This window comes from Fukomys damarensis, unplaced genomic scaffold, assembly GCF_012274545.1.
Source record: "Fukomys damarensis isolate Sample0158 unplaced genomic scaffold, DMR_v1.0_HiC HiC_scaffold_39, whole genome shotgun sequence".
Lineage (NCBI taxonomy): Eukaryota > Metazoa > Chordata > Mammalia > Rodentia > Bathyergidae > Fukomys > Fukomys damarensis.
The window spans coordinates 93,470,118-93,484,225 of record NW_022900951.1 but is presented as its reverse complement, the minus strand read 5'-3'; the positions used below and the strand labels follow the sequence as shown (position 1 = coordinate 93,484,225).

At 37.1% G+C, this 14,108-nt stretch overlaps 1 pseudogene; it reads left to right on the top strand.

The window, feature by feature from the left end:
* The first annotated feature begins 9,011 nt into the window (after window positions 1-9,011).
* On the top strand, window positions 9,012-13,011 carry LOC104856550 (annotated as a pseudogene).
* Window positions 13,012-14,108: the final 1,097 nt, after the last annotated feature.

Sequence of the window (14,108 nt, the reverse complement as noted above, 5' to 3'; positions counted from 1 at the left end):
TAAAGGCTACTCTTTGCTTTCATGAAGATTTGTGTATATTTATTGCCTCTCCTTTTTATATTCTATTCACTCACTCCCAAAATTCAAATAACAGCTTCTTTTCTATATTACTTTATGAATTAACCAAGTGGTATGATTTGAATGGTCCTTCTCTGCCAAAGCCCAGGTTGTAATTCAGTTGCCAGTGTAGTGGTGTTAAATGATGGGGTAAGAACTGATCAGATTGTTAAGAGGGACTATTGTGTTTTTAAAAAGAATTTAGGTTAATTCTCAAAAGAATGCATAGCTACTAGGAGAGCAGGTTGTTATAAAGCAATTCAGCTCCTTTGTCTCATTATCTCTTTCTTCATATGCCCAATGACTCTTCTATTTTTCCACTATGAGTTGAATCAACAGGGTCCTTAACAAATGAGACTGTTCAGTCTCCGGACTTTCCAACATGCAAATCATTGAGCCAAGCTGAACCTCTTTTTATTATAAATTACTCCATCTCTTGTGTCCTGTTATAACAAAACAAAATATACTAAGACACTGAGGAAAAATAGCACCTTATCTGTTATTTCTAATTTTTGTTCTTGCATTGTTTAACTGTTGACACTATTAAGGTACTTTTCTGCTGGTTTCTGAAACACTATCATTTTTAAAAATATTTTTCTGATCACTTTTCCAATGGCTCATCATTCTTTTAAATATTGGTTTTCCTCTGAGTTCTATTTGGTCATATCAGTTTTTCACTCTAGTAACCTTTTCAGTTATCTGCCCACTGTAAAAGTTTTAACTTTAAAAGTTGGATTTCTCTTCTGTGATTGTGATCTGAATATCCAGTTGGTAATACATTTTTCTACCCAGATGATTGTCATGAATCTCATTTATTCAACAACAATTTCTAATGTATCTATTATATCTTAACATACCTGGTGCTAGGGATAAAACAGCTGATAAATGAAAAAAAATTACCTGACTCATTGCACCTATTAAAGTACCTATAGAAAATACTCACACAAATTAGATAAAAAGTGATGTTTAAGATGAATACCAAATGGTAAGCAGAAGTTATATGAAGAGCCATAGATCCATATTCCAGAAAGAGGGCACAATATATAAAAAGATTCAGTGACTGAAGAGAACACAGAATTTTAATGTTCCATCCTTCACTATGGTTATATTGGAGAGTGAGAGATGAGAAGTGATAAAATATAGTTCTTGAACAGTAAGTCCAAATAATGAAGAGTTTTACAAGGGATTTTTAGTCAATACTTAATAATTTTCAATGAGAAATCATTGAAAGATTTTTAGGAGGGCAACAAATTCATTATGAAAGTTGTTTGGAAAGCTGAATGAAATATGGACAAAACTTCAAACTGAACATTTATAAAACCAAGTTTATTATCTCTCTCTGTTTAGTCATTCTTTCAATCCTCTTCTGTCAAACCTAAAAACTATTCCTCCTCATTTAGCCATTTTTGGCTAATTTTTATCATCCTTTTCTAAATTTTTATCTTTCAAACAAAACAAGTAAGAAATCTGTTACTGAAATTAAAAGAAGTGCACCTGCATCTGAGCATGTCTGCCTACCACTAGCCTAAAATAGTCCAATGAGTTCTTTAAATCATAGCTCAAATAATCCCTCTAAAGTGCAATAATGGGAATGTCACTCCTTTACTTAAAACACATTGGTTTTTTGTTTGCCAGTGAGACTAAGTGCAGCATTCTCCACAAAAATGCATCACTCACTCATTGTTTTTAATATCAATCATTTTCTTCAAAATATTTAGAAAAGATTTTTTTTCTCATTCAGTTTATTGGTACATTTTAGGTATACAATACAGTTACATTCAAAATTGGGATTTTGTGATGTTATAGGACAGGTCTTGGTTCTCATTTTTCCCTTTATCCCTGCCCTCCCTTCAGCCACTCCTTCCTTCCCTATTTACACATACTTTATTTCCATTTTTTCATTTTCTCATGTTTTTTCCCTTATTTTCTTTCCCCTACCCTTCCCACTTCCCCTACACATTTAGACCTTTTCTTCCTATTTCAAATTGTCAATTATACCATTAGGATTTTATGTACCATTATAGTTTTTTCAGCCCAGAGAAACTATTTGGTATTCATACATGTGTGACTTATTTATTTCACTTAGGAGTATATCCTCAATATGTATCCATTTTCCTATGAAGGACTCTAATTTCTCATTCTTTATGGCTGAGTAGTATTCCATTTTATAGAAAAAGCACATCTTCTTTATCCAGTCTCCAACTAATGGGCAAATGGGCTGTTTCTAAGTTTTAGCTATTACAAACTGTACCTCTATATGCACATACAACACTGTGATATGATTATTTTAATTCTTTTGGAAAGATACCCAGCAGAGGGATGGCTGAGTCAAATGGAACCTCTGTTTCTAGTTCTTTGAGGAATCTCCATATTGATTTCCATAGTGGTTGCACCAGTCTGCACTCCCACCAACAATGGAGAAGGGTTCCTTTCTCCCCACAACATCGCCAACATTTGTTATTGGTTGATTTCTTGATAGCAGCCATTGTTTGTGGGGTTAGGTGGAATCTCCGTGTTGTTTTCATCTGCATCTCTCAAATGACCAGTGATGTGGAACTTTTTTTCATATATTTACTTGATGCTTTTATTTCTTTGTCTGAAAAATGTCTGTTCATTTTGGATGCTCATTTTTGAATTGGGTATTTATATTTGGGGGAGTTGATTTTTTGAGTTCTTCATATATTCTAGATAATAGTCCTTTGTCGGAGGAGCAGCTGGTAAAAATTTTTTCCCACATTGTAGGTTGTCTTTTAGTTCTGTGGATGGTTTCTTTTGAGTGAAGAAGCTTCTTAATAAAATGAGATCCCAGTTGTTTATTCTTTCTGCTAGTTCCCATGCTACTGAGGATTTGTTCATAAAGTCTTTTTCTATGCCAATGTCTTCAAGAGTTCTGCCTAACTTATCTTCCAGCAATTTAAGGGACTCCTTTTTAATATTTAGATCATTAATCCACTTGGATTTTAGTTTAGTGCATGGTGGAAGATTAGAGTCTAGTTTTAATCTTTGGCAGGTTGAGATCCTGTTTTTCCAACATCATTTATTAAAGAGGCTATCTTTCCTCCACTGAGGATGGTTGGCTCCTTTGTCAAAGATGAGGTAGCTGAGTATATCTGGGTATGTTTTTGTGTCTTCCAGTCTGTTCCACTGATCTTCAGGCCTGTTTCTTTGCCAGTACCATGCTGTTTTTATCATAGTGGCTTTTTAGTATAGTGTCAAATCGGGAATTGTTATACCCACTACCGTGTCTCTGTTGCCTAGGATAGTTTTTACTATTCTAGGTCTCTTCTGGTAGCAGTGTTAAATTTCTTTCCATTCTTCCAAATGGCAAGGAACATTAATGTTTTATTCTTGATCATATGTGTATTGTTTCTGTAATTCTCTCCTACTCACTTCTTGTTTGTGCTAACAAATGATTACTGAACTCTCCAGTTTCAATTCACATGTCATTTCTCCAATACAATTTATTTGCTTCAACTCAGTGAGGTATAATTATTTCCTTGCCTGGATACTTTGTCTTCTTTTTAGCATTAATATATGTTGCAATACATAAAAACTGCATTCAACGTGGGGAATAGGTACATAGGCATTTTGCAAATTAATCATTTTCCTTTCCTCTTCCTACCCTGAAGCCTCCCTCATCCCCATCTCCATAAAGTGTACCTTCCTGTATTCTGATATTATTTTGTACCTATCCAAGTTATAGGATTGGTCATAATACTGTAGTTGTTCATTTGCTCCTTTATTAGATTTCAGCTTTTGAAAACAATGTACTTTCTCTAAATCATAAAAAGTGGATACTCAAACAATGGTTTTGTTTATTTATATGAATAAATATGAAATATGTTTTTCTGAAGCAAAATTAGATAACATTTAAATTTGAACTACAGTATTTTAAATGGAAAGTCACAAAACAGGTCATATTCAGTTTCTGATTACCAAATATGTTACCTTACAATATTCCCTGACAAAGAGTAAATCGTTGAGTTAGGTACCTAGTTACTTTTAATAGTAATTATAAACAGATCACTTGGGCCACTACTGTTCTTATCCCTAATGTTCAATTAAGGAATGATATCTCCTCTAGAAATCTTCCCTTAAATGGTTCTCCTACTTTTCCATTTTGTCTTTTGCATGTTTCTCTTAAGCTGCATGGTCAATAAACATTGATGTTGCCTAGAATTTTTTTCTTCTCTCATAATCTTCTCAGTCAACACAATTTCCCAAGGTAATCATATACATTCTCTACCAGAAATTGATGAAATTCAGAATCTCTTTGTAAGTTACAGAACTGAATCTTGTATGAACTTCAAACAAGTTTCATTGAAAAGTGAATTCTTAACCTCTCCCATCCCATCCTAAATCTACTCAGAAAAATAAGTGGCTTCTCAACAGTCACCTTGTATATTTAGTTCATCAATGAAAACTTTAATTCTGCCTACAGAATGTGTTTGAAATGTTCTACTTCTGCCCATTTTATTGCCATAAGTATACCCAAGGCTATATCACATCCTACCTTTATTTCTGCAAAAGCTTCTTCATTATTTTCTCTGCTTCTTCAACTGTTCTGATTTATTGTCAACATTGGTGACAGAATTGTCTTTCTAAAATACAAGTTTTATTATGTCATACTTTACTCTTTCAGTGTGTTTTGTTATCTCTAAACTACTTAGTAACAATTATTCAAGACTCACCTACCATTGCTATTTTGTGCTTTATATTCTAGTAACAACAAATTTCTTATAGTTTTTCACATGTGATTTGTTTTAGCCTTTGCCTTTTTTTTCATGAGCTCAAATCTTTAAAATACTCATTTATATTCTTTAATCATACTTTGTGTTCATTAAAATTTTTTGGGCTCAGGAGATTATTTTATATATGTCTCCTCTGAATTCATATAGCATTCTGTATATTTTTATCATTGTAGTTACTTAACATATTATATTAAAACCTACCATTATATGGTAAGTGTTTCAGGGCAAGAAATCATGTGTCATTCATGCTTGTGTTCTGAATGTCTATTTAATAACCATGTCTAATCAGCAATAGGTACTTAAAGAAATATAAATAAATGTATATCAAGGAGACTGAAACAATAAGATTGTAATTTAGAGGCCAATTTGAGCAATAAAATGAGATATTGTCTCCAAAAGCAAAGAAACAAAAAAGACCCAACAAAGCATATATTGAAAAAAAAAGAGTGAATGGAGGACTTTGAAATACATCTGCTTATGTGTCAATTTTAAGCAAATAAGCCATAATGTTTGTTGTTCCCACAATAGTAGAAATTACTTTGCTCCATGCTAGTTTGATATTTACTATTTTGTGAGAAATTAGCTCACTTTTGTTTTTGTTTGTTTGTTTGTTTGTTTTTTGAGACAGGGTCTCACTGTGTAGTCAATTGAGACTGACCTAGAACTCACTATGTAGTCCAGACTGGTCTCAAACTCACAGCAATCCTTGTGCCTCAGCCTCCGGAGTGCTGGGATTAAAGGTGTATACCACCATGCACAGCCTAGCTCATTTTGAAGTGAATTGTTTAACAAAGCAATCTGCTTAGCAAAAGCCAAATTTAGTAACACAATTGTGGCATAGATATTGAACAGTGCTAAATAAATCCTGAAATTTCATATTTCATAACATTTGCAATTGTTATAAGATTTTTGTTTATTTATTAGAACTCTTTCATATTTTGAAAGACATATACATTTGGTTAAACTGGACTGTATGGGGACAAAGGAATTGTAAACACAAATATATTAATGCTTTTTGATGTTTAAAACTTCATTTGCTACTTTTTGAGCCTGAAAATAATTGGCATCATAAGCTTATTAAAGTAAAAATATATTTAGGAAAATATTAACTACTAAAGATTGAAGCTTTGTTAATAATTCAACTACTATAACCATAGGTTATGGAGCACACAGAATGAAATTGGAATATGTAAACAATACTTTAAATCAATGTCACGATTCATTTTTACTAAAATACCTCATATTCTTTCTAGAAAACATTCACCTTTCAGAAAATAAAGTTAAGTTTCTTTGAAATTAATATTCTGTCAAAGATGGTAGAACAATCTGTTTTACTGACAAGTGATTAGTGTATATAAAGGAGAGTCATTGTAGGAAAATTAAGTATTTGATTAGAAAGGTGAGACAAAGCTTGAGACCAAACTACAGATATATGACAGATTGCATTTTCCAAGATATCTGCAATTATATCTCCTTTGAAAGCCTTTTGCTTCAGAGTGTGTTTCAAAGGGCAAGTGATACCAGAACTCCTGTTGTGCTTTAGATTTAAAATGTCCCCTCACAATTTTGTGTGTTTAGTGGTTTCCATGGTTATTTAGGGGTCATTGTTGGGCCTGTGGCAAGGCAGTACCCTGTGGTAGGAGTGCAGGCTAGAAGGAAGCTGCTCAGTCACAGTGGCCAGGAAGCAGGGGTTGGGGGAGAACATAGGTCTCAATATCCTCTTCAAGGGTGTCCTAGATACGTTTCTCATTGTTGAGACAAAATTCCCAACATCCAACATTAAAGGAAAAAAGGTTTGTTTAGTTCACAGTTTATAGACATTTCAGACTATAATAGGCAGGCTCCAATGCAGGATGGCATACCAAACAGACTTTGCAGAGGAGAGAGAGTTCATGGTGGGATGAAGGTAGCAATACAAGTGAGGTAAAACTATAGCACTTTTTGTCTCTTATATCTTATCTATGCTAATTAGGGAAAGTGGCACCACATCCTTAATCCTAGAGTCCTTGGTTCTAGCACTGCACCATAAATAAATCCCAGCATATACACTGTAGATCCAGCAACCTCTGAAAATTCCTCACCTATGACAACAGTGTTATGTGGACATTTAGACACAAGCCATAACATTTCTCCCCTAGACCTCTAAAGATTCATGCACATCTTTTTATGCAAGAAGAATTTAGTCCATCTCCAAGAGTTGTCAAAGTCCTAACAGTTTCAGCATTGCTGAAAAGCCCAGGTCCAAAGTCTCCACTCAGTTTTAAGGCAAACTATTAGCTTTAAGCACCTGTACAAATAAAAAGGAAGTTAAACATTTCCAGCATGCAATGGCATAAGATAAACATTCCCATTTCCAAAACTACAAATAGGTGGATAGAGAGGAATGGGACCAAAGCAAACCCAAAATCCAGCAGGGCAAACATTTTAAATTCCCTAGTTCTATGTCCAGCACCCAGGTCAATCTGTGGCAAGACAAGAACTCCAAAGGGTTTGGGAGGCTGTGACCCTACTATACATCTACTAATTGTAGTTCCTAGGACTTCTCTATTGGTCTGGCTCTTCTTCATTATTGCAGTTTTCCTCAGATGATTTACCTTCCTGGCTTCTCCAAACTTCTGGGGTTTCCACTGCACCTTCATCTTCACACTCACAGCTTTATACACTGCCCTCTCAGTGTCACACTACCTGGCCTCACAGGTCTTCTTCTGAGGTCTAGGCGGAAGCCTTCCTGAGCCCAAAACTCTTGAATTTTGCATGCATCTGAAAACAGGACCATGTGGATGATGCCAAGGTCTGCTGCCAACTGGAGCAGTAGACAGACTTCCTTCTCTCTTGGCTGTAGTGGTAGAGTATCTATGAACAAAATCAAAGTAATAACTTTCTTAGGCTGCCACCATTTTGTAACATGGTGCTCTGAGGCTTTCTTCTTAACGCACAGTGTTTCACCTTGTAAATCTGATTCTGCAAATCTGGAGTCCTATTGATTCCTGTGATATCCTCAAGCCACTATTTCTGTTGTATTCCTCTGAAAAAAAATGGCATTTTATTGATAGTCTTTTCAGCAACCAATTTATATTCTCTTCCATCTTTTCAGGCAACCAACTCCTTTCTGGCCAAACTCACAAAGTTTTGAATCATTCTTCTAGGCTTTTTGTTCTTGATTCTCAAAATAAATCTGGCTAAAATCCCCCAACAGCAGCCATCCCACCACCTTAACATTAGACTGCCTTGAAATTTCTTCTGAAAGATTGAGTATGCTTCCTATAATTGCAATCTCTGTCTAGACATGAGCAAACCATAGAAAAACTTTCAACTGAGGTATAACACACATTGTCTGGAGTCCAACAATTGATGCAGTCCTTCTTCCCAGCAGAAACCTCCTGAGCCTGATATTTACCTGCAGGATTTCTGTCAGCCTTCTGGTCTTCTGAGATCTGACTAGAATCTCCCTTCAAGTACCACCTAAAATATTTTTCAGCTAACATTTCTGAACCTTTCCAAACTCTTCCCACAAGCCAGTCCCAAAGGCTCCTGAACCACAGGTACAGTCACAGAAATGGCATCACTTCTCTGCCACTAAATTCTGTCAGTCAGTGTTTACTAGAGAAACAGGTATATAAGATGTATAAAAGTATATAAAATATACTAGTTTGGCTTACAGTGGCCACCCACAGAATCAAATATGGAAGAGTGCAGAGGATCTATCTGAACACTGCAGACTGAATGATCCAGTTTACAGTCTGGAGCTCACTATGGTGTCCTGTGAACATCCATATCAGGATGGCAATTGGTTTGCAATGGAGGACTGAAGAGTACACTGCAAGGCTGAAGGATATGTGCTGGAACCTGAGGAGTCTGCATTGGAAGCCAGGAGATGTCCAATGTGAGGCTGAAGGAGGGAGCTCCTCCAAAGAATAAGAAGCAGATCCAACTTTTGGGGGTCTGCTGGACATTGCTTTTAAACTAACACTGATTCTAGGTGATCCAAAACATCACTGTGGTTCTCCAGTAAGAATAGGGCCCTATGAAGGTCAGGTTATCAATGAAGTTTTAACAAAGGTCTGACTCGCAGAGGGTCCAGTAGGTCTTCAAATCCATTCTGCGTTCTTTTCCACTGTTCCAGAATACATAACTGGGATAGATATGCTTAGTACTTGGTAGAATCCTCATATTGGCTCCCTAACCTTTAGGGTGAGGGCTATTATGGTTGAAAGGGACAAGTGTAAGTCATTGGAGTTTCCTTTGCCTGGTAAAAGAGTAAATTTAAAGCAATATTGCATCCCTAAAGGAACTGCAGAACTTAATGCTACTATCAAGGACTTGAAGGATTCAGGGGTGGTGGTCACTACCATATCTGCATTTTATTCTTCTACGTGTACTGTACTGAAGGCAGATGGGTCTTTGAGAATGACAGTAGATTACCATAAACAATCAAGTGGAGGCCACCAATATATCTTCATCATCCTACCTCAGGGTTATATTAACTCTTCATAACTTAGTTCATAGGAAGATTGATTGACTTTCTCTCTCACTAGGTATCTCACTGGTCCACTAATTTGATGATATTATGCTAACTGGCTCAAGAGAGCATGGGATAGCAACCACTCTGCATTTGCTAGTGAAGCATTTGAGAGCCAGAGGATGGGAAATGAATCCAACCAAAATTCAAGGTCTTTCCATCTCAGAGAAATTTCTGGGAGTCCAAAGGTGTGGGTCATGTAGAGATATCCATTTTAAGGTAAAAGGTAACTTGCTGCATCTGGCTTCTCCTACAACCAAAAAAGAGGCACAATGCCTAATGAGCTATTTGGATTTTAGAGGCAACACATCCCTCACTTAGGTGTCTTACTCTGGTCAATTTACCAAGTGACTCAGAAAGTTGATAGTTTTGTGTGGGACTAAGAAAGGGCTCTGCTATAGGTCCAGGCTGATGTGCAGTCTACTCTTCCTCTGGAGCCTTATGACCCAGCAGAACAAATGGTACCTGAAGTAGCAGTTTTCAGATAGAGATGCAGTTTGGAGTCGCTGGCAGGCCCCTGTAGGTAAATAACAGCAGAGGCCTTTAGGATTTTGGAGCAAAACTCTGCCACCATCTTCACACAACTACTCTCTTTGAAAAATAACTCCAGATGTACACAGCTACCTCATCTTTGACAAAGGAACCAACCATCCTCACTGGAAGCAAGATAGCTTCTTTAATAAATGGTGTTGAAAAAACTGGATTTCAATCTGCCAAAGATTAAAACTACACCCTTTATCTTTCACAATGCACTAAACTAAAATCCAAGTGGATTAAACATCTAAATATTAAAAGAGTCACTAAATTTGCTGGAAGATAAGTTAGGCAGAACTCTTGAAGACAGTGGCATAGGAAATGACTTTATGAACAAATCCTCAGTAGCACAGGAACTAGCAGAAAGAATCAACAACTGGAATCTCATCTTGTTATAAAGCTTCTGCACTGCAAAAGAAACTGTTAACAGAGCTAAGCGACAACCTACAATGTGGGAAAAAAATTTACCCGCTGCTCTTCAGTCAAAAGAGTATTATCTAGAATATATAAAGGACTCACAACAATCACCCCACCAAAAATAAGGACCCGATTCAAAAATGGACATCTGAAATGAACAGACTTTTCTTAGACAAAGAAGCAAATGCAGCAAGTAAATATATGAAATAATGTTCCACATCACTGGTCATTTGAGAGACGCAGATGAAAACAACACTGAGATGCTACCTCACCCCACAAAGGATGGCTGCTATCAAGTAATCACTCAATAGCAAATGTTGGCGGGGTTGTGGTGAGAAAGGAACCCTTCTCCATTGTTGGTGGGAGTACAGGCTAGTGCCACCACTATGGAAATCAATATGTAGATACCTCAAAGACCTGGGACTAGAGGTTCCATTTGACCCAGCTATCCTTCTGCTGGGTATCTTTCCAAAAGAATTTAAAAGAATCATATCACAGTGTTATATGTGCACCTATGTTTATAGCAGCACAATTTATAATAGCTAAAACTTGGAAACAGCCCATTTGCCCATCTGGTGGAGACTGGATAGAGAGGTGGTTTTGCTATAAAATGGAATAATACTCAGCCATAAAGAATGAAAAATTAAGAGTCATTCATAGGAAAATGGATACATATTGAGGATATACTCCTCAGTGAAATAAATAAATCGCATATGTATAAATACCGAATAGTTTCTCTGGAGTGAAAAACTATAATGGTACATAAGATTCTAATGGTATAACTGACATTGTGAAATAGGAAGAAAAGGGCTAAACATGTAGGGGAAATGGGAAGGATACAGGAAAGGTAATAAGGGAAAAATATGAGAAAATGAAAAAATGGAAATAAAGTATTTTTAAATAGGGAAGGGAGGAGGAGGTGAAGGCAGGGCAGGGACAAGGGGAAAAAATGAGAACCAAGACCTATCATGTAAAGGTACAAGATCCCAATGATGAATGTAACTGTACTGTATACCTAAAATATACCAATAAACTCAGTGAGAAAAAAAAGCTCTTGTCCTGCTACTGGGCCTTAGTGGAAACTGTTCAGTTGACCAAGGGACACCAGGTCCCATGCAACTTGTGTTGCCTATCATGACCTGGGTATTATGACCTGAGTCATAATTTTGGATATGCACAGAAATAGTCTATCATTAAATGGAAATGGTATATACACATTCAAGACAGAGTAGATCCAGAGGGTACAAGGAAATTACATGAAGAAGTTGCCCAGGTTCCTATGGCTCTTATGCCTGTTATATTGCCTTATGTTTCCAAGAAATCACATCCTCATGGAGTGTGCCATATGCTCCATTGTCAGAGAAAGAGAAGGCTAAGGCCTGGTTTACAGATGACTCTGCATATCATACAGGCACCACCTACAAGTGGACAGATGCTTCATTACAGCCCTTTCCAGGACATCCCTGTGGAACAGTGGTGAAGAGAAATCCTCACAGTGGGAAGAACTTTGTCAGTGCACCTGTTAATACATTTTGCCTGGAAAGGCCAGATGTGTGACTGTATACTGATTCATGGACTGTAGACAATGGTATGGCCACATGGTAAGGAACCTGGGAAAAATACAACTGGAAATTGATGATAAAAGATATTTGGGGAAGTGGCATGTGGATAGACCTCTCCATATGGACAAAGATTGTAAAGATATTTGTTTACCATGTAAACACTCACCAAATGTTGACTGCAAAAGAAGACAACTTTAATAATCAGGAGAACAGATCACTCATTCTGTTGATAGCAGGCAACCTCCTTCTTCAGCCACTCCTGTCATTGGCCAATGGACTTATGAACAGAGTGGCCATGGTGGCAGGAATGGAGGCTATGCATGTGCTCAGCGACACAGACTCCCACTCACCAAGAACAATCTGGCTACAGCCACTGTTCAATATGTCAGCAGCAGCAGAGACCAACATTGAGTCCCTGATATGGCCCTATTCCCTAGGGTTATCAATCTGTGAAGTGGTGGAAGGTTGATTAATTGGATCACTTCCACCATGAAAAGGACTGCACTTTGCCTTCAGTGTTTTAGACACTTATTCTAGATATGGAATTGCCTTCCCTGCATGTAATGCTTCTGTCAAAACTACCACCTGTGGACTAACAGAATGCCTTATCCACAATCATGCAATTCCATATAGCATTGACTCTAATCATAGAACACATTTTATGGTCCAGGAAGTGAGGCAGTGAGCTTATTCTCATGGAATTCATTGGTCTTACCATGTTCCTCATCATGCAGAAGAAGCTGGATTGATAGAAAGGTGGAATGTTCTTTTGAAGACCTTTGTAGTACCAGGTAGGTAGCAATAGCTTATGGGATTTGGGAAAGGTTCTTCAAAAGGCTGTATATGATTGAATCAATGTCCAATATATGGTATTGTGTCTACCATAGTCAAGTTTCACAGGTCCAGGAATCAAGAGAAAGAGATGGAAGTGGAAATGGTACCACTCTCCATTACCCCCAGTGATCCACTAGAAAAATTTGTATTCCCTATTCCCACAACCTTATGTTCTGCTAGCTTAGAAGTCTTAGATCCACAAGGGGCAAGGCTTGTACAAGGAAGCACAACAATGATACCACCTAACTTGAAGTTAAGACTTCCCTCTGGTCATTTTGGTCTCCTCATGAGGAAACAAGCTAATAAAGGGAGTCACAGTGTTGTCAGGGTTGACTGACTCAGATAATCAAGAGGAAATTCTACTATTGCTGCATAATGGAAGAAAGGAGGAATACACTTGGAGTGCAAGAGATCCTTAGGACATCTCCTAGTATTACTGTGCCCTCTTATTAAAGTCTATGGGAAATTAAAACAACCTAATCCAGGAAGAATGACAAATGATCCACAACCTTCAGGAATAAAGGTATGGGTCACTCCGTCAGAGAAATAATCAAGATGCACTGAGGGGCTTGTTGAAGGCCAAGAGTATATCAAATTAGTAGTAGAAGAAGGTAGTTCTAAATACCAGCTATGACCCCATGATCAGCTAGAGAAATGAGGGTTCCAATTGTACTAATTTTCTCCTAATGTGATTCTAGTGTAATATAATGATGCTAGACTTAATATTGGGTTTTTAAGGATTGTTAAACCTATGTTATAATGTTCAATATATAAAATGTTAAGAGTACGAATCACCCAAAGAAAATTTACCTTCTATGCTGGGGTGGGAATTAGTGTTAGTTAGGCATAATTAGGAGCTTGTCTTTGAATCTGGAGACTGATTGAAAGAAATGTATCTGGTTGCCAAATGTATCTGGTTGACAAGGGGTTGATTGTGTGGTTGATTGAATGTGTTAACCTGAGTAAGAGAAGCTCAACTAAACTGGCTCACCAATGCCATACTTTAGGTGAAAGACCTACCTAAGGGTGGCTTGTTGCCTGGACAGTAAAAAGGGGAAATGAAGGAGGATGGATCTACTTGCTTCTTTGAAGGAGATCTGTTCTTGACCTTTACCTTAATATCATCTTCTGGCTTCCAGGGCAGACTCTTCAGCTTCCAGTGCCAATCTTTCAACCTTCCACCACAAATCCTTCAGCCTTCTAGTGTACAGTCTTCAGTCTTCCATCGCAGACTTATTGGCCTCCTGGTATAGAATCTCATGGGACAATTGCAGCGAGCTCCAGACCTTCAGCTGGATTCTTCAATCATCAAAGTGCAGACAGACCCTCTGCAGTCTTCCACATCTGATTCTATAAATGGCCATTGTAAGTCAATCTTGAAAATTCTTATATACTTGTATAACTTGTGCTATATATGTTTTTCTATATACTTGT